The 27,125-nt window shown below is 45.3% G+C and overlaps 1 long non-coding RNA gene across 1 annotated transcript in view; it reads right to left on the reverse strand.

The window, feature by feature from the left end:
* Positions 1 to 12,622: 12,622 nt before the first annotated feature.
* Positions 12,623 to 27,125, reverse strand: part of LOC134911267 (uncharacterized) — a 32,365-nt gene continuing 17,862 nt past the window's right edge. The window contains exons 2-3 of the long non-coding RNA XR_010176431.1: positions 24,483 to 24,549; positions 12,623 to 12,948 (exon numbers count right to left, since the gene is read on the reverse strand). This is a non-coding gene — a long non-coding RNA (uncharacterized LOC134911267). The remainder of the gene's footprint in view (positions 12,949 to 24,482; positions 24,550 to 27,125) is intronic.

Raw genomic sequence — 27,125 nt, forward strand, 5'->3', positions numbered from 1 at the left:
GTATGAAGAAGAAAGAAAAAAAAACCACGGTTAGGTGGTATACAATTATGGACGGACTGCCGAGTGCCGACACAGAGGTAGCCACAGCCGTGAACTACCGTACTGTACTGTGTCTGCTGCTAATATAGACTGGTTGATAAAGAGATGTCGTAGTATGTATGTATGAAGAAGAAAGAAAAAAAAACCACGGTTAGGTGGTATACAATTATGGACGGACTGCCGAGTGCCGACACAGAGGTAGCCACAGCCGTGAACTACCGTACTGTACTGTGTCTGCTGCTAATATAGACTGGTTGATAAAGAGATGTCGTAGTATGTATGTATGAAGAAGAAAGAAAAAAAAACCACGGTTAGGTGGTATACAATTATGGACGGACTGCCGAGTGCCGACACAGAGGTAGCCACAGCCGTGAACTACCGTACTGTACTGTGTCTGCTGCTAATATAGACTGGTTGATAAAGAGATGTCGTAGTATGTATGTATGAAGAAGAAAGAAAAAAAAACCACGGTTAGGTGGTATACAATTATGGACGGACTGCCGAGTGCCGACACAGAGGTAGCCAGAGCCGTGAACTACCGTACTGTACTGTGTCTGCTGCTAATATAGACTGGTTGATAAAGAGATGTAGTAGTATGTATGTATAAAGAAGAAAGAAAAAAAAACCACGGGTAGGTGGTATACAATTATGGATGGACTGCCGAGTGCCGACACAGAGGTAGCTACAGCCGTGAACTACCGTACTGTGTCTGCTGCGACTGGATGATAAATAATGATATAAAAAATATATATATATCACTACTGCAGCCGGACAGGTATATATATTATATAATGACGGACCTGCTGGACACTGTCTGTCAGCAGAATGAGTTTTTTATAGAATAAAAAAAAAACACCACACAAGTGAAGTCACACCACGAGTGTTTAACTTTTTCAGGCAATCACAATATAGTATACTACTAACTATACTGGTGGTCAGTGTGGTCAGGTCACTGGTCAGTCACACTGGCAGTGGCACTCCTGCAGCAAAAGTGTGCAGTGCACTGTTTAATTTTAATATAATATGTACTCCTGGCTCCTGCTATAACCTATAACTGGCACTGCAGTGCTCCCCAGTCTCCCCCACAATTATAAGCTGTGTGAGCTGAGCACAGTCAGATATATAATATATACATAGATGATGCAGCACACTGGGCTGAGCAGTGCACACAGATATGGTATGTGACTGTCTTGTACTCCTGGCTCCTGCTATAACCTATAACTGGCACTGCAGTGCTCCCCAGTCTCCCCCACAATTATAAGCTGTGTGAGCTGAGCACAGTCAGATATATAATATATACATAGATGATGCAGGCATGCAGCACACTGGGCTGAGCAGTGCACACAGATATGGTATGTGACTGAGTCACTGTGTGTACCGTTTTTTTCAGGCAGAGAACGGATATATTAAATAAAACAACTGCACTGCTGGTGGTCACTGTGGTCAGTCACTAAACTCTGCACTCTCTTCTACAGTATCAGCCTCAGGTCAATCTCTCTCTCTCTCTCCTAATCTAAATGGAGAGGACGCCAGCCACGTCCTCTCCCTATCAATCTCAATGCACGTGTGAAAATGGCGGCGACGCGCGGCTCCTTATATAGAATCCGAGTCTCGCGAGAATCCGACAGCGTCATGATGACGTTCGGGCGCGCTCGGGTTAACCGAGCAAGGCGGGAAGATCCGAGTCGCTCGGACCCGTGAAAAAAAACATGAAGTTCGTGCGGGTTCGGATTCAGAGAAACCGAACCCGCTCATCTCTACTATAAACCCGATATTCTGAGATTGCGGGATTTGTGTTGTGGGATTTGAGGGAGGCTCATAGTTGTATGGACCATATGGGTGCTATGGGTAGGCTTTGTCTTGCTGTTGTGCTTGTGTGGTATTCCCTATAGTACGTGCAAACGTACGCTCAAAAAATGACATCTGCCTATCATGCATGGCCATTAACTGCGTCATAAATGTTTGATGCATTTCCTTTTCGGACACAAGATATCTCTCAGTTCGTGCATCTTCCTGGGAATTCATCTCACTATCCGCCTCACGCTGGTGCTCCACGATAAAGAACGTCATTGCTCTAATCGTTTGTTCTGTTTTGTTTTTGTTTTTTTTCCGCTGTGGAGCATTATAGACTGTGAAGGGGATGGAAAAAAAAAATGTAATGAACAATGATTATATATAAAAATAGCAGTGGTAGCATATACGTGTTTGTGGCCTTTTCCCACCTGCACACTAGCTATACTCTGCAACATTACCATGCACATTGACAAGGCAAAACCACAGTATTGACTGGAGCACCCTCACTGCTACTGAAATAGCTAAAACCTGTTGTGAAACTAGCCTGTAGGGCTGGAGTGTTAAACTTGCAGCCCTCCAGCTGTTGCGGAACTACACATCTCAGCATTCCTTTACATAGATTTTGTATAGGGACTGCTGCAACTGTAGCAGGGCATGCTAGGACGTGTAGTTCTAAGCTGGAGGGCCTGGAGTTTTTACACCCCTGCTGTACGGTGGTTGAATGTATGTAAATAAAAATGTTTGTAAATGTTAATACTATTTGAGCACAAAGTCGTGGTTTTGGGGGGTTGTGATGTCTCCACCTGAGACTCTGGTACGTCCTCAATAGTGGCGCTGATGGAATCATCGTTGGCGGTTGATTCTTCGAAACTGCTGTCCGATATAAGCAGCGGGGATGATGGCCTGCATTGTGAGCTGGGAAGGCTGTGCTGTGTTTCCACATGGTCCTCCTCTGACATCTGGCGACTGGCACAGCTGGATGACGATAGTGCTATGGGATTTGTTAGTGCAGTTTTGCCAAAGACACTATAGCATGGGTCATAATATGCCCAATCAATCCGTCCAGCGTCACTTTTCTTGCAGTTATCGTTGTGTACTTTAGTAAATTGTTTGCGTAGTGCCTTCAATTTTTTAACGACTTGTTGCTGGTTTTTTTGGATGTCTCTTTCTGCCAGCATAAGGGTTATGGCCCTCATTCCGAGTTGATCGGTCGCAAGGCGAATTTAGCAGAGTTACACACGCTAAGCCGCCGCCTACTGGGAGTGAATCTTAGCTTCTTAAAATTGCGACCGATGTATTCGCAATATTGCGATTACTAACTACTTAGCAGTTTCAGAGTAGCTTCAGACTTACTCTGCCTGTGCGATCATTTCAGTGCTTGTCGTTCCTGGTTGACGTCACAAACACACCCAGCGTTCGCCCAGGCACTCCCACCGTTTCCCCGGCCACTCCTGCGTTTTTTCCGGAAACGGTAGCGTTTTCAGCCACACGCCCCTGAAACGCCGTGTTTCCGCCCAGTAACACCCATTTCCTGTCAATCACATTACGATCGCCGGAGCGAAGAAAAAGCCGTGAGTAAAATTACTTTCTTCATAGTAAAGTTACTTGGCGCAGTCGCAGTGCGAACATTGCGCATGCGTACTAAGCGGATTTTCACTGCGATGCGATGAAAAATACCGAGCGAACAACTCGGAATGAGGGCCTATGTTCTTATACACGGCAGCATCCTTAACTGTTTCAGTCACCTGCCTTCTAATTTCTTCCTCTCCTCGAATATTAAGCAGCTCTTTTATCTCGGTGTCTGACCAGGTATGGGCAGAGGTTAAAGTGAGCCGGAACGGGGCGGAACTGCGTCCCGTCAGTTCCAATCGGAGACGGAACGCAGTTCTGCCTCCTCCGGCTCACCTAACCCAGAATGTGAGCCCAGAGCCGCATGGGGATGCTGAGGTTGTGTTACTAGCGGGTGCCGACACCTTCCCCTAAGTGGCAGCTGGAGCTCACTGCTAAGCTTCGGCTTCCGCTATGTGTGGCTGTGCAGCACTATGCGAGAGACGTCATGACGTCTCTCCCATAGATCCGAGGAGCGGATGGCCAGACGGAGGTCAGCAGTCTAGAAGCAGGAGTGGGCTGGTGAGTAATGTGTGTGTTGTTGTTGTTGTTTTTTGTGTGTGTGTGTGTGTGTGTGTGTGTGTGTGTGTGAAGCGGCGCTACTTAGGGGCAGCTTCTACTGGTGGCAGCTGTACTGGGGGCATAACTACAGGGGGCATCTCTGCTGGGGGCATAACTACAGGGTGTATCTATACGAGGGGCAGCTTCTACAGGGGGCATAATTACAGGGGGCATCTGTACTGGGGGTCAGCTTCTACTGAGGGCATCTGTACTGGGGGCAGCTTCTACTGGGGACATAACTACAGGGGGCATCTGTACTGGGGGCATAACTACAGGGGCAGCTTCTACTGGGGGTATCTGTACTGGGGGCATAACTGCAGGGGGCAGCTTCTACTGGGGGCAGCTTCTACTGGGGTCATAACTACAGGGAGCTTCTACTGGGGGCATCTGTACTGGGGGCATCTACTGGGGCAGATTCTACTGGGGGCAGCTTCTACTGGGGGCATAACTACAGGGGGCATCTGTACTGGGGGCATAACTACAGGGGGCAGCCTCTACTGGGGTCACCTTCTACTGGGATCATAACTACAAGGGGCATCTGTACTGGGGGCAGCTTCTACTGGGGACATCTGTACTGGGGGCAGCTTCTACTGGGGGCATAACTACAGGAGGGAATCTGTAATGAGGGCATAACTACAGGGGGCAGCTCTACAGGGGGCAGCTGTACATTATTTACATTGGGGAGACTATTGGGTGACCACGCCTCTTTCTTATTTGAGACCATGCCCCTTTTTGTGGTGCATGCCTACGGCGCACACAATCCCTTTAGAGCTGGGGCAGGGGTAGGGGGGTGGGTGAGTTCCACCACCTCTCCAGGACCACTTTAAGCACTGAGTATGGGTAGCCATGTTGCTGTGCTGGAGCTTATGCTGCTGTACAGTGTCAGTTTGGAAGCTGCTGCAATATCTGCATGTGCCCAGTGTGACTTCAGAGTGTCTGTTTGCAAGCTGCTTCAATGACTGCATGTGCCCAGCGGAGTGTCTTTGTGCAAGCTGCTGCAATAGCTGTGCCCATCGTGTCTCCCAGCATGCCAACTCCGAGTTTAGAAGCTACTGCGATGGCTGCATGCGTCCAGCGTGTCTCCCAGGCATGATATCATCTTCCTGTGCCCCAGAAGCACCAATCAGTGTCTCAGAGCGTTACTCTGGCCTGAAAACACGGGTAATGACCGTTTCCACGGCACAATTACCCGGGACATTACCGTGGTCAACCCAGGTAGCTACCCGGGTAGGATTCCAGGGTCACTCAACACGTGTTTTTTGTATGGGAGCCGTTTCCACTTACTAAAAACATGTGTCGATGCGCGCCCCCGTGCAAAAACACGGGTAAATTAAGCTTGTGGAAAAGGGGTATCAGATGCAATATTGAAATGGTTGCACATAACAGACTCACAGGATCAGGGAATACCACTGGCATATCTATAATGGGTGCAGTGTGTGCAGTGCACACAGGCCCCTGAGTCCAGAGGGGGCCCACACTGCACACACTGCACCCATTTTTTCTATAATTGGCAGGGTGCCAGAGTCTACAGCGCATGTGCAGGACTCCGGAAAAATGGCACAGCGGCCATTTTTCGGAGTCCTGCGCATGCACTGTAGACTCTGGCACTGTGCCAGAGTCTCAGCGCGGACAACGGTGGTGACAGCTACATGAGAGGAGGGGGCCCACACACAGAGTCTGCACATGGGTCCCCCTCATCTCTAGAAACGCCGCTGGACAATACAGATGCATCCGTGGATCTACAAGTCCTAGAAATCTTGCACATATGAAAACAGGTTGTTGGAAACTAGGAACAGACAGGATATATAAAGCAGACTTATTGGAGGATACCTGAATGGAGTGAACCAGAGAAGCAGGATAGGTGGCAGATAACTGATACACTGCTGAGCTGTGTGGAAGCAGCAAGGTACAGTATGCAGTATTGGTACATGTACTGATGAATTGCAGAACTGCACAAGAACAGTGAGAGGTACAGAATGGGCAGAATGATGAACTGCAGTGCTTACTAGGAGCAGTGAGGTACGAGACATAGGAACTACTGATGCACTGCTAGGAGATACAACAGGACAGGAATACCAGCAACAGCAACCACAAGAAGTGATGACCCAAAATGGAGACTGGAGACACTCAGGGGCAGATGTACTAAGCCTTGGAGCATTCTCCAAGGCTTAGTACATTTCCCCCTTGTAGACCAGGAACCAAAGACCCTGGTGCTGTGAGGCAGCTAGACTAATCCTTGCAGGTGTTTCCTTATGTTAGTTGCAAGAAGATCTCGTTGTTACAGTGCACTTCAAGACAATTCTGAGAGGCTTGTTCACTGATGTAGTGCAATGAAGGAGCACTTGGGGTTCATCGATTTCTCTCCATTTTTAGTATTAATGTCTGACATGCCTACTTGGATGCTGTCACTCATATAATCCTCCACCATTCTTTCAATGGTGACAGAATCATATGCAGTGACAGTAGACATGTCAGTAATCGTTGGCAGGTCCTTCAGTCCGGACCAGATGTCAGCTTTCGCTCCTGACTGCCCTGCATCACCACCAGTGGGTGGGCTAGGAAATCTTATCCTTTTCCTTGCAGCCCCAGTGGTGGGAGAAATTGAAGGACGAGCTGTTGACGGGTCACGTTCCACTTGAGTTGACAATTTACTAACCAGCAGGTCTTTGCACCTCTGCACACTTGTGTCTGATGGAAAGAGAGATACAATGTAGGCTTTAAACCTAGGATCGAGCACGGTGGCCAAAATGTAGTGCTGATTTCAACAGATTGACCACCCTTGAATCCTGGCAAAGTGAATGAAGGGCTCCATCCACAAGTCCCACATACTTTGCGGAATCGCTCCATCTTAGCTCCTCCTTCAGTTTCTCCAGCTGCTTCTGCAAAAGCCTGATGAGAGGAATGACCTGACTCTAGCTGGCATTGTCTGAACAGACTTCACGTGTGGCAAGTTCGAAGGGTTGGAGAACCTTGCACAAGACGGAAATCATTCTCCACTGCGCTAGAGTCAGGTGCATTACCCCTCCTTTGCCTATATCGTAGGTGGATGTATAGGCTTGAATGGCCTTTTGCTGCTCCTCCATCCTCTTAAGCATATAGAGTGTTGAATTCCACCTCGTTACCACCTCTTGCTTCAGTTGATGGCAGGGCAGGTTCAGGAGTGTTTGCTGGTGTTCCAGTCTTCGGAACACAGTGGCAGAATGCCGAAAGTGGCCCGCAATTATACGGGCCACCGACAGCATCTCCTGCACACCCCTGTCATTTTTCAAAAAAGTCTGCACCACCAAATTAATTGTATGTACAAATCATGGGACATGCTGGAATTTGCCCAGATGTAATGCACGCACAATATTGGTGGTGTTGTCCGATATCACTAATCCCCAGGAGAATCCAATTGGGGTAAGGCATTCTGCGATGATGTTCCTCAGTTTCCGTAAGAGGTTTTCAGCTGTGTGCCTCTTACGGAAAGCGGTGATACATAGCGTAGCCTGCCTAGGAATGAGTTGGCGTTTGCGAGATGCTGCTACTGGTGCCGCTGCTGTTGTTGTTGCTGCAGGAGGCAATACATCTACCCAGTAGGCTGTCACAGTCATATAGTCCTTAGTCTGCCCTGTTCCACTTGTCCACATGTCCGTGGTTAAGTGGACACTGGATACAACCGCATTTTGTAGGACACTGGTGACTCTTTTTCGGACGTCTGTGTACATTCTCGTTATCGCTTGCCTAGAGAAGTGGAACCTAGATGGGATTTGATACCGGGGACACAGTACCTCAAAAAATTCTCTAAGTCCCACTGAACTAATGGCGGATACCGGACGCACATCTAAAACCAACATAGCTGTCAAGGCCTCAATTATCCACTTTGCAAAAGGATGACTGCTGTCATATTTCATCTTCCTCACAAAGGACTGTTGGACAGTCAATTGCTTACTGGAAGTAGTACAAGTGGTCTTCCGACTACCCCTCTGGGATGACGATCGACTCCCAGCAGCAACATCAGCAGCGGCAGCAACAGCAGGCGTACCACTCAAGGATCCTCTGGAGGAATCCCAGTTAGGAGAGGACTCCTCAGTCTTGACAGTGGCATGGCCTGCAGGACTACTGATGAGGCGGAAGTTGACGTTGAGGGAGTTGGTGGTGTGGCTTGCAGGAGCTTGGGTACAGGAGGAAGAAGGGATTTAGGTGTCAGTGGACTGCTTACGCTCTTACCGAAAGTTTCACAACTTGACACTGACATGATGAATGCGCTGCAGGTGACGTATAAGGGAGGATGTTCCTAGGTGGTTAACATCCTTACCCCTACTTATTACAGATTGACAGAGGCAACAGATGGCTTGACACCTATTGTCCGGATTTGTGGAGAAAAGAGGTGGCTTTTTTGGCAGTTTGCCCAGGCATCACAATGGGCTTCTTTATCCCATGGACAACAGGTGTCTCCCCCGCTGCCTGACTTAAACAAACCACATCACCATCAAAATCCTCATCGTCTACTTCCTCCTCAGCGCCAGCAACACCCATATCCTCATCCTGGTGTACTTCAACAGTGACATCTTCAATTTCAATATCAGGAACTGGACTGTGGGTGCTCCTTCCAGCACTTGCAGGGGGCGTGCAAATAGTGGAAGGCACCACATCTTCCTGTCCAGTGTTGGGAAGGTCAGGCATCGCAACTGCCGACACACTTGGACTCTCCTTGGGGATTTGTGATACTATCTCAGAACGCACAGTTCTTTTCTGTGCTCTTTCCAGCTTAACTCTTTTAATTTTTCTAGCGGGAGGATGAGAGCTTCCATTGTCATGTGAAGCTGAACCACTAGACATAAACATAGGCCAGGGCCTCAGCCGTTCCTTGCCACTCCGTGTCGTAAATGGCATATTGGCAAGTTTACGTTACTCCTCAGACGATTTAAATTTCTTTTTTTGGTTCTTTTTACTGAACTTTGGCTTTTTGGATTTTCCATGCCCTCTACTATCACATTGGGCATCGGCCTTGGCAGACGACGTTGATGGCATTTCATCGTCTATGTCATGGCTAGTGGCAGCAGCTTCAGCACTAGGAGGAAGTGGTTCTTGATCTTTCCCTATTTTATCCTCCAAATGTTTGTTCTCCATCATGTTTCTGGAGTTATATAACAAAATATGCGGCACAACAACACTGTAAGGGACTTGTTGTTGTTGTTGTTATTATTATTATAATACTGTAGCAGTGGACATATAGCAGCAGCGTATACCACTGTGACTGCCTCGTCACTGGAATGACTGATGGACAGGACACTACCACTGGTCTGACGCAGCACAACACAACAACACTGTAAAGGACTTGTGGTTGTTGTTATCATTATAATACTGAAGCAGTGGACATATAGCAGCAGCGTATACCACTGTGACTGCCTCGTCACTGGAATGACTGATGGCCAGGACACTACCACTGGTCTGATGCAGCACAACAACACTTTAAGGGACTTGTGGTTGTTGCTGTTATTATTACAATACTATAGCAGTGGACATATAGCAGCAGCGTATACCACTGTGACTGCCTCGTCACTGGACTGACTGATGGACAGGACACTACCACTGGTCTGATGCAGCACAACACAACAACACTGTAAGGGACTTATACAGCTACACTGGATATATGGCAGCAGAGGACACCAACACTGTGACAGGTCACTGGACTGATGCACAAGAGACTTCCCCTGGTCTAATGCAGGACAAAACAGCAACAATGCAAGCCAGCAGCACTGGGGACATATAGCAGCAGAGGACACCAACACTGTGATGCAGCACAATACACTGACTACACTGGACTGGACAGCACTACACAGCACAAGACTCGACACCCCACTTTCCCGCCCCCACACAGACACTGAACACTGAGGACATGTCCTCTCAATACACTCTCCGAGACTGGAGTGAAAATGGCCGCGACGAGCGGCTCCTTATATGGAATCCAAATCCCGCGAGAATCCGACAGTGGGATGATGACGTTTTGCCTCGTTCGGGTTTCCGAGTCAGGCAGGAAAACCCGAGCCTGACTTGGATCCGGGCTCCTAAGGCAAAGTCCGGTAGGGTTCGGTTCTCTGAGAACCGAACATGCTCATCTCAATTATTTTACAGAATATGGTCTCTGCCCATTTATACTCTATAAAGTCATTCATTTATGTCAATTATTTTTTATGACTACTATGATTGACTTGTAAATCACAAGCCAGCCCTCTGTGCAGTCTGTCTCACTTTCACACTGTACCTTCTTTGTCAACCTCATATTGACTCTTTTGGGATTCCTGATAGATAGACGATCACGACAGGAGAGATGACTGCCTTTTAAAGGAAATATTAGTGTAGTAAAGATCTAAGCAATATAATTCTGTCTAGAGAAGAGGGATCTCCAACAAAAACCCTTCATAAATAGTTGACAAAGGTCTGTTCCATTCATTAATTACGTTTTGATAAATATGTAAGCAAGTAGTGAACTTATTTGTAGGAACATCTAGTCTAAGCACATACTTTTGTGACGTTCAGCACTTTGACAAAATGTGTAAATTATACAAAGTCTCTGACCTTAAAAATTGTTTTTCCCCCCCATAAATATAGACCTAAAAATACACTGTAATATTATGGCCAGAAGTATACAGTTTGAATGCGGTATAAAATACTGAACACTTGAATAATTTTCCATATAAATATTGTGATATTGTAGAAAGGAGGTTATTTGATATATCTAAACTAAAATGTGTTTTAAAATAGTTTTGTAATTTTAGCCTTTTTTGCTCATTCTTATACTATTTTGTTATTCTTTCAGATTAATTACTGCTACGTGGACAAGCCTGGCAAATGAAAATATCTACACAAAGCTTGAACAACCTTCTAATCTTCAGGGTTCCAAGAGTGAGGCAGCATGAGAAGGAAAAGTAATGGGTGAGCAATTACCTTTCCTCCTGATCCCACCTTTATGCTGCCAGCCAAGGCCATCAAGAGCTGACAAGGACCCAGGTACTGGGCAAAGGGCGCGGTCATGTCTGGACAACATGGCCATGCCCCCTTACACAAAAAATATTAAAAAAATATTATGCAAAGCACCGCACGCCGCAAATGGGGATGTTTGTACTCATCAGTAGCTGACCCTGGCCGCCTCCAGGCCACTCCAGAAGCTGGCGGTTCGGTGATTAGTACCTGCCCCCCTCGGTGACCCTGCTGCGACAATGTAATAACTGACACCGATCACCTGCTCTTCCTCCTGAGCGCTTTCAAACAGTAATATTCAACAAATGAATGGAAGGAGTTATTAGTTCCAGAAGACAGCATCGTCCATCTCTTGAAGAATAGGTTGGACAAACGTCCCTTAGCTACTAGACTATTCAGTATATTTTTTTGTCCCTTTTCATTACAGGAATACAATGCTCTGCTTGTAATCACTGGTCTTTTGCAGGATAGAAAGTATTGATTACCATAAAACAGTGTATTTAGTGAGAGCTTGAGGTTCAACAATGAATATGTGGTTTATTTATTCGGGTCTTCTGCCCACACTGTGGCAACAGAACGCTTTGTCTTATTGTTGTTGGGGGTTTTTTTGTGGGGTTTTTTTTTTTTTTTACAAATTAATATTGAAAATTCAGCCACATGTTTAGGATTACTTTATCATTCTTATTTATGTTTGGTGTATAATAACTATGAATTAATAATGAAGTAAGAAATATGCTGCCACAATCTGTATCTACCATTAAAACTATTAAAACATTAAATATTGCCCACATGGGCATCAGGAAGATGGTGTTAAGTAATAATTAGCAATACTTGGCTCTTCCTAACCTGCCAGGAGTGTGGACAGTTAGGAGCAGGGGTGTAACCAGCACTTTGTGGGCCCCATAGCAACATATTGTAGGGGTTCCTGTCCCTGTGCTTCTTGACAGACACCTCTCCAAAGCATTTATTAATGTTAAGGCCCCATAATAGTGGCCAAGGTCAATTTCTAAAACCATAGTAGTGCCCTAGTTATTATTATGCCCCATAGCAGTGCCCTAGTTTATTTTATAAACCATAGTAGTACCCTTGTTCACATTAATGTCACATTGTAGGGCTGCCAAGTGACAGTATGCCACACAGTATTCCCCCAATTCACACAGGTGTCACCAGTTCATATTATGCCACAGAATAGTGACCCCTGTTCATACTGTGCCACATTAGAGTGCCCTCCAGGTCAAATTATGCCACATTAGTGCCACAGTCTAAATTATGCAGGCAAATCTGGGATTTTGGTATAAAAACCTAGGTCCAGGCCCCCCTAAGCCTCTGGGCCCTACAGCAGTGGCACCCCTGGCACCCACTATATTTACGCCCATGGTTAGGAGATTTAGCAAAGCTTGGCAAGAGATAAAGTGTAGTGAGATAAAGTACCAACCAATCAGCTCTGAGCTGTAATTTTTCAAGCATATAAAATGTCAGAAGCTGATTGGTTAGTACTTTACCTCTCTCCAAGCTTTGATAAATCACCCCCATATAATGCTCTCAATGTGGAATGGATAAGATTGTCTTGTAATGGAAATAAATCAAATCTATCAGCCACTGATGTTACGTAGTGATACTGAAAAGGAGACAAAAGTTTATTGAGTTCAACCTTTTTTAACTCTTAATATTGGGATCAAGAGTATGACACTCAGACCTCACTTATGCTGCTGCCACATTAATCTCACAGGTGGGGTGCCCTAGAGATGTAAATATGTGAAAGTGGAATGTGTACCAAACCTGGGCGCCACTAGAAGGGCAGCAAAGACACAATCCTAAAAACAAGTCACCAAACATTGTATACATGTAAATAGTCAAAAAGGTAATGATAAGTCCTTGCGCCAAACTTGTTACAAAAATGTAATAAGTTAATGTCCACAACATCGTTATAAGGTTGGTCCTTCAATCCCTTTCTTGATCCATCCTCGTTCAATATTTCTCAGACTTTTGATATAAAATAGAAAAAGAAAGGGGTTATTTCATGCTACCGATCTCTTCTAAATAAGTCGTAGAGTATGGGAATTTCAGTTCTTAGATTTTCAAGTATATTCTTCCCAAAGAGGGTAGTGCAGGTACTATTCTAAGATAAGGGGCACCACTGTAATATTGTGCAGGAAAATATTCTTATTTCTCACTTTATTCTTACTTTAGGTGAGAGCAGAATAATCATGTAAAGGTATCTTTCATCTCAAAAGCCATTGACGTATTTCAATATGGAAGTGACAATGGATGCTCACACAGCTTACGTATTTTTACTACTAGTACAGGCACATAAAGGTTTCTTTCATCCAGATGCACATGTAAAAGATGTATAAAAAAAAACACATTTAATGAATACAATACAAATAAAAGAAATGGGATTCTCCCAGCCTCTATATCAGATAGATGTAAATTTATATAGATATATATTTTAGTGGTGAATTATCTGGTTCATCAGTTATATTTTCTGAAAGGTAGATCTGGTAACTTGTTTGGCTGCACTATTGTCTCCATACAGAAACCACTGATTTGTATAAAACGGACTCTGTCATTGGAGTAGTCATTATTTGTTCTTTGTAGGAGAGCTCAGAGAGGACAGAGACCTCCCACAGAGCAGAAGGGCACAATCTTGAATATGAATAATCATACCTTAATTGATGATGGTTTTTCAGCAGTACTGGACATTCTACACAGAGAACTAGACTGCAGGTGTCATGTGTAGTGGTTCTACAGTTATAATGCTCTCTGAGTCCATAAGCATGAAACCAAATAGGTAGGACTATGGGGTCTAAGCCTTAGGGGTCTATTCATGAAGCAGTGAAAAGTGTGGAGAAGTGAGCCTGTGGAGAAGTTGCCCAATGCAACCAATCAGCTGCTCCGTACAATTGTACAGCAAGCAAATTATAAATGTTACGTCAATGCTGATTGGTTGCCATGGGTAACTTCTCCACTGGCTCACTTCTCCACACTTTACACTACTTCATGAATAGACCCCTTAGAGAGATAAAGTAGATGGAGATAATGTACCAGACAATCAGTTCCCAACTGCCGTGTTTTTAGACTGCATTTTAAAAATTACATTTAGGAGTCAATTGGTTGGTACTTTATCTCTATCAACTATATCACTCTCCAAAGCTTAGTACATCTGCCCCTATGTACCTTACTGTCCATAAAACTGATATGCTAGTGTAAAGTTCCAATTATTTCTAAATAAACATTTCAAATGCCAGCGTTAATATATGCTGCGGACGCATGGCACATCTTATTACCATATACGATAAAAGTGCGCTGTACGTCGCAAACACTAGATCCCTTAAGAGAAAGCAAGTACACGCACACATTATTGTTTGAGGTCCAATGCTCAGAGATTTATATATTTGATATTAAAAGTGTATGCATACAATATAACATATGTACAGTATATCATTCAGTTATAATATATATATATATGGTTACAGAGTTACAATTACACAAGAAGCAGTTGTTACAAAAGAATCCGTTACAGCCAGCATACATCACCCTGTCCCATGCTCAGTGAACAGTCGTCTCCATTTTAGAATCTACACCAACAAAACAGAACTTCTTGGGTGAGGGGAAATAACTATATACTGTGTATTCGGGGAGGTACATGTCTGGGACTGAGTCTTCTGCAATTGGTCCAGGGGAGGGAGATCTCTCATTCATGATGTGTTATTGGTCAGTTCATATGCAAGCAACGTCCAGTTTGAAGAGGGGTCAGCCACTGGTTTTTGCTGCACAGATGCTGTCTTTGTTCTAATAAGAGTGACTTTAGATTTAATACATTTAATCATAACTAATCATTGCAATGTGCTACAATCTAACCACAGCTATCAAACCAACACAAACATTCTCCTGATCATTTTGACACCAAGCATGATATGTTTAACCTGTTCCATTCCAATAATACATATATATCTGATGTTAAACTCTATTATATAATTTAATACATAATGATGCTAAACATGTTTTGTCTATGAGTTGTATGAATATGTTGTATATGCCTTTGTGGCTTCTCTGTGCGAATGCGCATGCAACCGTATATGTGCAGAACACATGAACAGAGACCCATCTGTTTGGAGTCTGTATGTGGTGTGTATGTAATATTTTTGACTTCGACAGTCCACCCTTTGACAGTAGACAATAACTGTCACACTAAACATAATTACAAAAAAAATATTTCAAACACATAATCGGTGACCTAGACACACGTATGTATTAATTTCACAAATCAGACATTGACTATATTTGGGGAAGACAGGGAGGAGGACGGGACATCCTCTATATGCACTCGGCGGTCACAGGACCACTGGTTGGGTGTGGGATGACATTCAACCTATAGAGTATGCTGGGATAGTGCTATGGCCTATGATGTCTGATTTGAATGAACGTTGCACACATACATGCACCTACGTCTTTGCACACTGATGTTCGGATTTGATAGAGGCTTTGCTGGGTAGAGGGAGAAAACACAAACAAATCGTGATATATATTCCTATCACTCCCTGAACATTGTTACCATTTCTGGATCGTATGCTAGGTCTGTTTCATCATTGAACAAGGGTTATTATTTCAGGTAGTGTCCTTCCTAGATAACATAAACCTTCAGAGTTTGGGGAGAGCGATTCGTAAACTTTTCTTCCACATATATTAATGAGCTCTTTATCTGCTATGTGTGAATAGCCATTGTCTGATTGTTCCTGATTACCTCCCAATTTCCTGAAATTGGTGAGATTTAAACACATAAGGGATTTATCTATGGTATCGGTGGATCTTAAGACTAGGGGGTCTAGATATATTATATTCCTTGTCCACCTGTTTCCCCCCCCCCCTTTCCATGTCATTTAAGTACCTCAGCTAACTCTAAGGAGGGTGGCACTATTCCTGCATTATTTGGTCTTAGAGGTACCTGTGAACACATCCAACATTCCGTTTGGTGTAAGACCTTAAGACCTTAACGACTAGTGAGTGGTAATCACTCTAGGGATGTCTGTCAAATGCTGCCTTATTGCTAGACTGACATCTCTGGATGCACTCATCTTCAATTATAGGGTCACAATAACTACAAAATAGAGTATTCCTCAGACAATAGCCTATCACATTACCTCCGAACTCCGTAACTACTAGACCTTTGATTTTCTCTGGCTTTAAACAAAGTGATAGGCTGATCCTGGGATCCTATAAAGAAATCACTCCTTTCTCCAGAACCAGTTCCAGTCCCACACTCGACTCCTCATGAAAACCTCACAAAAATAGAATGTCCTGAAAAAAATGGAAAAAGAAAGATAGAACAAAACAAATCTTGCCCACAGCAAATCCATTACAATGACTGGTCTTTCTGTAATCCTTTAGTACACTCAGGTAGTGTTCAACAGTGCCGCCTCTCAGTCTTCACGGAACAGACTCTCGGGTGATATTTCTGCGATCTCACTTCCTTTATGAGTTCCTTCCAGACTACCGACTTTCCTGCGATGGAAATTCATGGATCCAAGTCTCTCTCTCGGCTACTTTCAATGGGATCGTGCTGTCAACAAAACTTGGTACGGTCCTTCCCACCTGTCTATTAGGCAACCTGAGTGTAAGAACAATCACACAGTCTCTTGGTTCACAATCAAGACAGTTAGTAGTTGGCATAACAGGAATCAACAGTTTCAAGTTCTTTTGTTAAGTTCTCAAATGCTGGCTCATCTCGATAAGGTACTGTACTGTCACCTCATTGGTGTATTTCTTTTTTTTTTATTTCATCTGTTTTTATTAAAGCTGTAGATATATCAATAGTACAACATTTTCTGACAATAATATCCAGAAATAAAAACAACATAAAACATCTCTGGTCGTACATTCTTATTAACTTTGTTTTAAGCATGTAGGGCAACATAGAAAAAGTTGTCTGTTCAACTATCAAAGATATATCTATGAATATAGACATTATAAAGAATTAGCTAAGAAAAATGTAGAAAAAGAATAGAGAATAGAAAAGGAATAAGTGTGAGAAATAGAAAGAGGAAAAGAGTCCTAAAGGAGTAAGATGGGATGGGTTACGTATCTGGAGGTGTATAAGGGGTTGAGGAATTGTCAGGATGAATACTGGGAAGACAACTAGGTTACCACATAGGACCGATATATCAGAGACTCCATAAAGTCATACTAGGGAATCCAAATAGCGGTAAAGTCAGTGGTTCTTCCCATCGAGAAGGAGACAAGGTCTTCCATGTCTAAGAAGTGTGTGATCTTATTAAACCATTGTTTGATCGAGGGCGGGGAGGTGGACCTCCAAAGAGCCGGTATCACGGCCCTTGCAGCATTGCTGAGGTGTCTCAAAAGTGAACCTTTATAAGAATGCACACTTGCTGAGGTAAGATTAAAAAGCCAAAACTCCGGCCCTCTGGGTACCGCATCCCCCACTATCAACTCAGAGCATTTAAAAACGTCATTCCAGAAAGGGATTATTAGAGGGCAGTCCCACCAAATGTGTAAAAAGCTCCCTGAGGCCCCCTTGCATCTCCAACAGAGATTCGAAAGGGTAGGAAACATTTTATTAAGGACACGAGGAGTCCTGTACCATCTATATATGAGCTTATATAGTGTTTCCTTCGTTGACAGACATAGAGATCTTGCCTGGGCATTACGAAATATAGTGTCCCAATTGGCCTGTATAGCTAACCTAGGTATATCTTTCTCCCAGGAAGTCATGAAGGTAGGGGGCTGAGAAAATAGATCCTCCACAATAAGTGTGTAAATTTGGGAGATGGTATGTGCAGGAGAACGAGTGGAAACGCATAATTTTTCGAAATTAGATCTCTAGTGATGTCAGAGAGATTCTTAGAGTAAGTTAGGAAATGATGGACCTGAATGAACTTCCAATAATCAATGCTTGATATATTCCAATGAGATTGAATACCTGAAAATGACCGCACCCTACCTGAACTCACCAGCTGACTGACCCTAAAAAGCCCAGCTTCGGCCCATGGAGCAAAAGCCAAACCATGGAGTCCTGGAACAAATTTGGGGTTGTAAAGAAAAGAGGTTAGGGGCGACCACTTAGAGGAGATATGGCTCCTCGACCTGAGCTTGTTCCATAATTTAAGCGTAGGGGAGACCGTGGGGTGGGTGACCTTCGGGAGGGTGGGTAACCATGGAGCGATTTCTATATGATGTGGGAGACAACCCTCCTCCAAAAGCACCCACTGTTTACAATCTTTGGCCCTTGTCCATTCTAAAACTCTATTTAACTGTACAGCATGGTCGTAGCTGGGAATATGTGGGAGCTGTTGTCCCCCTTGGTGTTTTCTCCGGAATAGAATGTCATGTTTAAATCTGGGTGTTTTACCGCCCCAGACGAACGTTCAAATGAGATTCTGAACGTCCCTGAACCATAGAGGAGGGATGTGTATGGGGAGGGTTTGGAGAAAAAATAAGATCCTGGGGAGAGCGTTCATTTTGACTATATTAATCCTGCCAAACCAGGATATACGCAATTTCTTCCACCTCTGGAAGTCTATACGAAGCTTTTTCAGTAAGGGGCTAAAATTTAAGGAAAATATTTTAGATAAATCGTTGGATAGCATAACCCCTAAATATTTAACTTTATGGGCATACCAGGTAAAAGGGAAGGAACCCTTCAGACCCGCTATTACATCAGGGGAAGTAGTTAGATTCATTGCGATAGATTTGGAATAGTTTATCTTAAAATTAGAAAGGGCTCCAAACTTATCAAATTCTTGCATCAGATTTGGGAGAGAAGTAACCGGGTTTGAAATCAGAGCCAACAAATCATCGGCATAAAGAGCCACTTTGTATTCGCTTCCTCTCATTAACAAACCGGAGATATTTTGGTTAGCCCTAATGCTTCTCGCCAGAGCTTCCATGCATAATACAAAAAGTAGTGGGGATAATGGGCATCCCTGTCGTGTGCCATTGGAAATGGTAAAGGGGTCTGATAAGGAACCATTAATCTTAATTTTAGCGGACGGGGTAGAGTAGAGAGATAAAATTCTATGGAGATAGGCGTTGCCCATCCCCAGGTGTCTTAGGACGCCGGACAGGAAGTCCCAGTCCACCCTATCAAACGCCTTTTCAGCATCAGTTGACAATATAATCGAGGGGGGTGTTGCCTGGTTGGCATAGTGAATCATATTAAGCACCTTGGAAGTATTATCCCTGGCTTCCCGACCCAGGACAAAACCCGCCTGGTCTCCATAAATCAAATCTGGCAACAGCAATTTAAGGCGGTTTGCAATCAGCTTTGCAAAGAGTTTTATATCTATATTTAACAACGAGATCGGCCGGTAACTGGAACAGAGGCTGGGGTCTTTACCCTCCTTAGGTAAGACTGTGACATGTGCCTCTAGGGATTGAGAAGAGAACTGTGATTTTTCGGAAATAGTGTTAAATGCTCTTGTAAGAAGAGGGGTTAATTTCTCCTTAAAGGCTTTATAGTAGGCAATGGTATACCCGTCGGGGCCCGGACTTTTGCCATTGGGGGAGGATTCAATAACTTTCAAAACCTCCTCCGGGGAGAAGGGGGCATCCAAACCCTCTGCATCTTCTCTGGACAAACTAGGGAAACCTATGAGTATTAAGTAGTCTGCTATGGCCGTTTGGTGTGTTATCCTATCCGCCCTCCCCAACGGCCCAGAAAGGTTGTACAAGGCTGAATAATAGGCCCGAAAGGCTCTAGCTATGTGAGGTGTCTTGTGGTGGGGTTTCCCCCGACCATCTTTGATGCAATGGATAAAGGTAATAGCTCGTTGTTCACGAAGAGCCCTGGCTAATAATTTCCCCGGTTTATTGCCCCATTGATAGTACCTGCTCCGACACTTCCGATAGGAGAACTTGACTCTATCAGAGAGCAGTCTATTCAGGTCTGCCCTAGCCGCCTCGAGATCTGTATAATGTTGTGGAGTGTGGGATTTCTTATGTAGAAGTTCTAAGGATTTTATCTTAAGTAACAAGTCATCCCTGAGCTGTTCCCTGTGTTTTTTTGCGAAGAGAGCCTATCTGAATGCAGACCCCCCTTAAGACACATTTATGTGCCTCCCATACCGAAAGTTTAGATATATCATCTAAGTCATTGGTGTTAATATAGGAGTCAATGGCTGATTCTATTTGAGAGCGACACACCACATCTTGTAAAAGTGTGTCGTTGAAGCGCCACGACCATTGGCGCTTGGGGCTTGAGGGGAGGCGTATCGTGAGATTAACAGGGGCATGATCGGACCATACAATTTGTCCTATGGAAGCGTCAGACATTAAGTGCAGGTGTCGGTGGCTTAAAAACAAGTAATCAATTCTAGAATATGTCTGATGGGGATGAGAAAAGAAAGAATAGTCTACCTCCGAGGGGTGTGTCAGTCTCCACGTGTCGATCAGCTGGTGGTCAAGCAGAGCGTGCCTCACCCTCCTATACTCCTTCTCTGGCTTAAGAGAAACCTTTTTAGAGGGGTCATCGAGAGGGTCAAGGGTCCAGTTCAGGTCACCCCCCATCACCACCACTCCCTCCAAAAGAGGCTCGGCGAGTTCCAAAACCGAGGTCAGGAAGGCAGGCTGCTTTGTATTGGGAGCATAGACAGTCAAAAAGGAAAAACGTTGATTATGGATATCACATTTAATCAGCAACCCCCTGCCTTCAACTAATCTATGAGATGAGACATTTTGGACAGGTAGGTGACGGGCAAATAGGATAGCCACACCCAATGTCTTACCAGAAGGGTTATTGGTCATAAAGACATGAGGGTAATAATGACAGTTAAGTGACGGTACATGGCCAATCTTGAAATGAGTTTCCTGAATAAAGGCAACGTCTACTCTCTCATCCCTGAGCCATTTGAGAAGTTTAGACCTTTTCTCAGGGATATTTAAGCCCTTCACATTAAGGGAAGTAATATGCAAATCACCTTGACCCATTATAGCTTAAGCCCAGCAGAGTTATATTAGACATCCCAACCGTAATAGAAGAAAGAAAAGAAGATAGGACGGCAGAGGTAAGATAGAAAGTCAAAATGTGACCAGGAAAAAGAAGAAAGGAGAGCGTAGTGTGGGGATCCACACCACAAATTGCCATAATAACAAACATAGCTAACCGCAGTGTTAGAAAAAGGGCCGCTGCAATAGGGACAGGAGCGGAATCCTGCCAGCTCCCAACCCGAAGAGACAGGGGATGCAGCATAATGGGGGTCCTACGGGGGGCCACGGACAGCGACCTCCCGCGGTTCGAAAGGCTATTCTATGTGGAGAGAATTACAGAGGAATGAAGAAAGTATTAACATCTTTAGCAAAAGTATGGCCTAAATATAATTGAAATTTGAAACACATCCTAACGAAAATATTTTGCTTATTTTAGAAAAAACCATTACAGAACCGATTGTAAATATCAATGACGTATTGCAGCACAGAGGAGCAAAAGAAACCAATTATGCAACTGCAATAACAAAAACAATTACATCACTATAGAGCAAGGTGTCAAAGTCATGGAGGCTCAGCAGATTGTGTGCTGGTAGGGCGGGTTCCCCGCGGCCGCGGGGATCGTACTTGTTGCCACACGTCATCCGGAGGGGTCACGGCTGGTATTTCAGGTTGGTAGTGAAAAGAGTCCCAGTCAGGAAGCAATACCGGCTGCAGACCTAAAGTCGTAAGGAAGGCCGGTAACTCTGAAGGTCTGGATAGGATAACTGCTCTGCCATTGTGGGAAACCTGAAGGGAGAAAGGGAAGCCCCATCTGTATTTCAGCTCTTGTTTCCGTAGGGAATCGGTGAGAGGCCGTAGGGCACGGCGTTGTTGCAGTGTTGACCATGCGAGATCCGGAAATAGCTGAATCTTTTCCCCTTGGAAGTCGATGTCGTTCAGCTGACGGGCCCTTCTCATTATCTCCTCCTTTTGGGCATAATAGTGGAGCCTGCAAATCACATCCCGCGGCTTGTCTGACGATATACCACGAGGACGGAGGGCTCGGTGTGCTCTATCAAACGTGATTGCCTCGTTCGGGTCTAGTTTAATAAGCTTTCCAAATATTGTAGTAAGGGCAGTCGTTAGGTCAGCCTGCTGGACACTTTCGGGAAGGCCTCTGACCCTAATATTATTCCGCCTCCCGCGGTTATCCATATCCTCAATACGTGCCCTGAGAAAGGCAATATCACCCCTCTGATGAGTAAGCACCTCTTGAATTTTAGTTAGAGTGTCTACGCTAGACGTCTCATGGCGTTCCAATATATCAACACGAGCCGCTACTTGAGATATATCCTGTTGGAGTGCTGCCACCTCCTGTTTAATAGTAGAACGCAAGCGAGTCTCTAATGCAGAGAAATCTTGCTTGGTGGGAAGCGTTTTGACGTGAGATAGAATTTCACTGATTTCTGCAGACGAAGAGGAGGCCAACGGGGAATGTGTGTCTTTGGAGACCGACATGCCGCTTTCCGGAGTTTGAGGAGTCGGGGAATCCGGTGCCACTGAGATGAAAGTAGGGCCTGAGGTCGGCGTAGTTAAGAACTGACGCAGGTCCGACGAATGACGTGTCGCGGATTTTGGAGTCTCGTCTGGCTTGGTTTTGGCCTTTTTCTTCCTCGTGCCTCTCACCATGAGATCGGTCTGTAAGGAAGGTGTTGCAGTATTACACTTTCACATAGCCCTGGCAATATAAGAATGCGCGGGTCGTCGCCATGCCGTAACCCCCCACGTGGCTTTAAGGCAACATCAAGCAAGCAGACACATCTTCCAGAAAGTAGCTAGGGGTCTTCCCATAGTTACATGTAAATCCGTGGTCAGAGTTAGAGATCCACCAAGATGGCCACTGGGCTCCACGCGGCTCCGTCCGGTCACCGCGGGTCCCGACACCTCCGAGGAGAAGAAGCAAGCAGGGGCGGCAGGGGATGTCGTCCCGTCGCGGTCAGCAGCAGCACAGGCACCAGGAGGCGGCGGCGAGACCAGCGGCCCAGTTCCGAAGCTCCGGGCACCTCCGTCAGCCTAGGTAAATTGAGGCCCCGGCTTTGGGGATTCCTGTAGGCCACAATCCGCGGGAGCTTTAGGCGCCGCTCCCCGATTCCGCAGCACTAACAGGGACACCCCAGAGGGACAGAGGGAGACAAGGGAGCCAGCAGGAACAGAAAGAGAGTGTTGAGAGGGGATAAATAAGGGATTTAAGAATCCCAGCTACAGGAGCTTTCTCAGAATATGTCCGCTTCCCTGCTTTATTATTCTGCTGGAGTAACTTTTCAATGGGGGCCGCTCTCATCCGCCGGCTCCCGCTACTGAACAGCACTTGCAGGGCCGAGTACTGCGGGTCGGGGAGCAGCGCACCAAGTGCACCAGGAGCGTCAGTCAGCCACCGCCGCGTGCCAGTGAGCCTTACCTCCCGCCGCCGGGTCCCCCGTCCACTACGCGATCCCCCGTCAGGCTGCAGAGGGCAGGTGAGACGCCGAGTGCTCCGTCCTGCACAGCCGCCGCACCGCCTCTACGCGGCAGGAAGCACCGCTCGGGGAGCCGTCTCAGGGGGTGATGGAGGATGACGGGAATCAGCCCGGTCCGGGGAGACGAGCAGCTGCGGCAGCCGCAGAGAGCCAAGGCGGGAGGCTGAGAGGACTGCACCCGCCGTAGTAGGTGTAACAGGGGTCGGGCCGGGTATCGAAGGGATCAGGAGGGCCGGCGGTATCCCGCGGTCCGTCAGCTGGGCAGACCTAAAACTCCAGGTCCCGGTCCGTGCAGGGGGAGCAGGCCACAACCCGCAGAGAGGCCTAGAGCCTCTCCCGGCTCCGCGAGCACTGTCCCCTGATATGTGAGGCAAAGGGGGAATAGACACAGGGATTTGGAGCGTGCCTGGGGGGAGTATGAGTGGTTATATCCACTGGTAAGTAGGAGCCCAAGGAGAACACGTCCACTCTGAATGGCTTCTAGGCCACGCCCATTGGTGTATTTCTAATCATGGTGCGGATCAATCATGACATGAGGTTGTCTTCCAAAACCAGAAAAAAAAATTCAAAGAGGGTGATTCGTTAAGTGGGAATCTGGGAGTGGTTCCGATGCTACGTAACACTAGTGGCAGTGTCTATGACCTCAATAGTCCAGTTTCAAGCTATCACTTTGCTCCTACTCCTAAGGATACCATATCTACACACAAATTTCTGCACAGTTTTCTTTGCGGTAAACACAGCAGTATTTGTGGTGGCAGGAAATGCCTCTACCCAGTTTCAGAAAACATCAGTGCACACCAATACATATTTCAAATTCCTACAGGGTGTTAACTGTATGAAGTCGATTTGTATTACCTGAAAAGGTCCGTCTGCAGGAGGGATATGGGATGGCTCTGTTGGTGCTACCTTACCAATATTCTTCCTCATGCAAGTAAGATATGTCATTACTTTCCTGCTTGCCTGAGAAGAGAACCCTGGTACATGCCAGTAAGCTCTTAGCAATTTGCACATACCTTCCTTACCCTAGGTGAGTCAGACCAGCTAGGCCTGGGAGATACGTCCTGGGGGCCACTGGCTTACCTTGTCCATCTCTCCAGAGTCCTGAGGACTCCTGACCATACCCCTTCGCCTTCCAGGCCTCCTTTTCCTGTAGGGAACACAAATTTGCATCTCAATTTAATTGTTGTGTGTTTGCAAATGTAGAGTACCATGAGCATCACTCAAAAAAGAAAAGAAGAAAACATCTCTAGAGGGAAAAAGAGAGAAAAAATATCAGGTCTGCATTCACTAACGGGCTCTCACTTATGTCTGGTCTCGTAGTAAAGGTCTGATTCAGATATTTCATACCATCATGCATATCAGTGTCCATACAAAATTTACCTTCACCAGTATTCTTATCCTTCCTCCACCCTTTGTGCATTACAAGGCACACTGCATAGTTACATATGATGGACAGAGAACTTTATTGGGTGGCATTGAGGCTGTATACTGTAAATGATGTTATTGTTAACGTTAGTAGATATGTTTATCTGGTGACTACAGGTGAGCGCAATTATAATGATCAGAGTTACACGTTGCCTTATGGTAACTACAACTAGCTACAGTATATACTTAGTCTTAAGAGTTTATCAGAATTTAAGAGCTTAAGATACAGTTGTCTGGAAGCCTATTAAAGGATGCAGAAAGTGAGTATTTATCAGGGACAGAATGGGGCTACTTTTCGGCCCTGGCATTTGTGAAAGCGTATGCCCCAGATGGGCGCACTTGTCATAGGGGGCGTGCCCTGAGCCAGGAGGCAAGCCCTCATTTTCCTAGAGACACACACCTCAGGACGGGGGGCAGCAGATATGGCTCACGAGGGTGTGCCGCAGGACAGGGGGTGTGGACTCACGGTATGCCCCTATTTTCCTAGAGACACACACTTCGGGTGGCCACCAAACTAGAGAGCCAGAAGCTGTGCTGCACTTTGCCTTGCCGCTTTCTGTGGGACCAAACCAGACCACCACACTAACGGCCCCTTATGGCAGAAATGTCAGATGGGCAGTCCGGCCCTGGTATCTGTCAATCTGAAATACAGATGTGTCCACATACATCTTTGCTATATCCCGCCATGTATGGCTTGGTTTAACATACTATAGACTCAAAGATTTAGCCATGACTTGTGATTTTTCTTAACTTGCTTCTTTAATATGTTACTTTATACATATTCTATTATGGAAAACAAATTTTTTTAAATCCATTCACTCGTTACTCGTGAAAAACAGTTTAGCCATGTTTTCCATGTTGTGCCAAATTTAGCAAATTAGCAAAGATGTAAGTGGACACATCTGTAGGTAACAACAGAGTTACAGGCTAAACCATTTAACACCGCCTCAAAACTGAATGATTTTACTTGAAATACTCTGTGCAGACCAGCTGGGTCCCAGTAAACGCTCCCTACTACGTACAGTATATTGCGTTTTTGACTAAGTACACACTGGAAAATCTTATCCAAAACAGAGGTCAGTAGTAAAGTGTATAGTTCAAAGCCAAACACTTATAATTGTTCAGTTAGTTCAAAATATGTGTTCCCACACTTTTGAAAGTAGATTTTACTTTACTGTACAATGGCTTTTTGCTCTTTAATCTTCTAGTACCTCAAAATACAGTATATTAAATGCAAGATTTTTACTGAATTATGCTATACCATAATAGTAGAGGATACAATCTTCAAAAGACAAATATAACCAGTTAGTTTCAGGCTACAAAAAGTTTAAGTCATAAATAATGTAATAATGTAACTCAACTAGAAGGCAATGATAAGCATGATTAATGTAATTGTAATAAGAGAGGGGCCAGCTCATAGTTTTCAGACAGAGAGAGATTTAAGACTCCTTGTAGATATCAAGGCTGCTTTAATAAGAAACAAAAGGAACATTTGTCCTGGATTGGCTTCACACGAATGGATCAGTATAACAGAAAGTAATTTGCTATTGGCGCTAACAATAATATACTGCAAATCTGTGTGCATGAAGCAAATAAAACAGAGGGGATTTGGTCATATTTCGGTCCAATTTTTTGTAAATCCCTAACCTAGCATATATGCTCAGCAAACCATTACATCGCAGTTACATGTACTCACCTCCCAGATACAGAGGGGAACATGGCTGGCTTGTGTTTTGTATACATACATGTAATTAAAATTGTCACTCAGCTGGTACCATGTACAATAAGGGTAAAACTGAGGGTGGGCATATTTCTTTTCTGCTTTGGCTCCAGTATAAAGCTGACCATACACTGAAAGATCATTTTTTTTTAATCAGACTATTTAACAACTGTTATACACAGTGGTGTAACTACTGTGGGTGCAGGGGAAGCAGCTGGTATGGGACCCGGGCTGCTTACAGGGCCCGCTGCTCTCCCCTGTACCCAGTCACGGGCTGCCTCCCAGGCCCGCTGCTCCCCCTTCACCCCTGCCCACGGGAAGAATGACTGCAGCTGATAGCTCCCCCAAGGCTGCAACCGCACATAGGATGCAGCAATGGGGGGACCTACCTGGCCGGCTTTGAGTCCCGGCAGCAGAGCAGCAGTTCCGCGATTCATTGGTATTTAGGGAGTGGGACCTAATGCTAGAAAGTGTCTGCCCCATCAGAGACCTCTGCTGTAGTCAGGTAATCTTTTGTTCGCTTCACCTCCCTCTCTCTCTACCCCCAACCCCCCCTTCCCCCCCTCACCCTGACACTT

Source organism: Pseudophryne corroboree, chromosome 4 (assembly GCF_028390025.1).
Source record: "Pseudophryne corroboree isolate aPseCor3 chromosome 4, aPseCor3.hap2, whole genome shotgun sequence".
Taxonomy (NCBI): Eukaryota; Metazoa; Chordata; class Amphibia; order Anura; family Myobatrachidae; genus Pseudophryne; species Pseudophryne corroboree.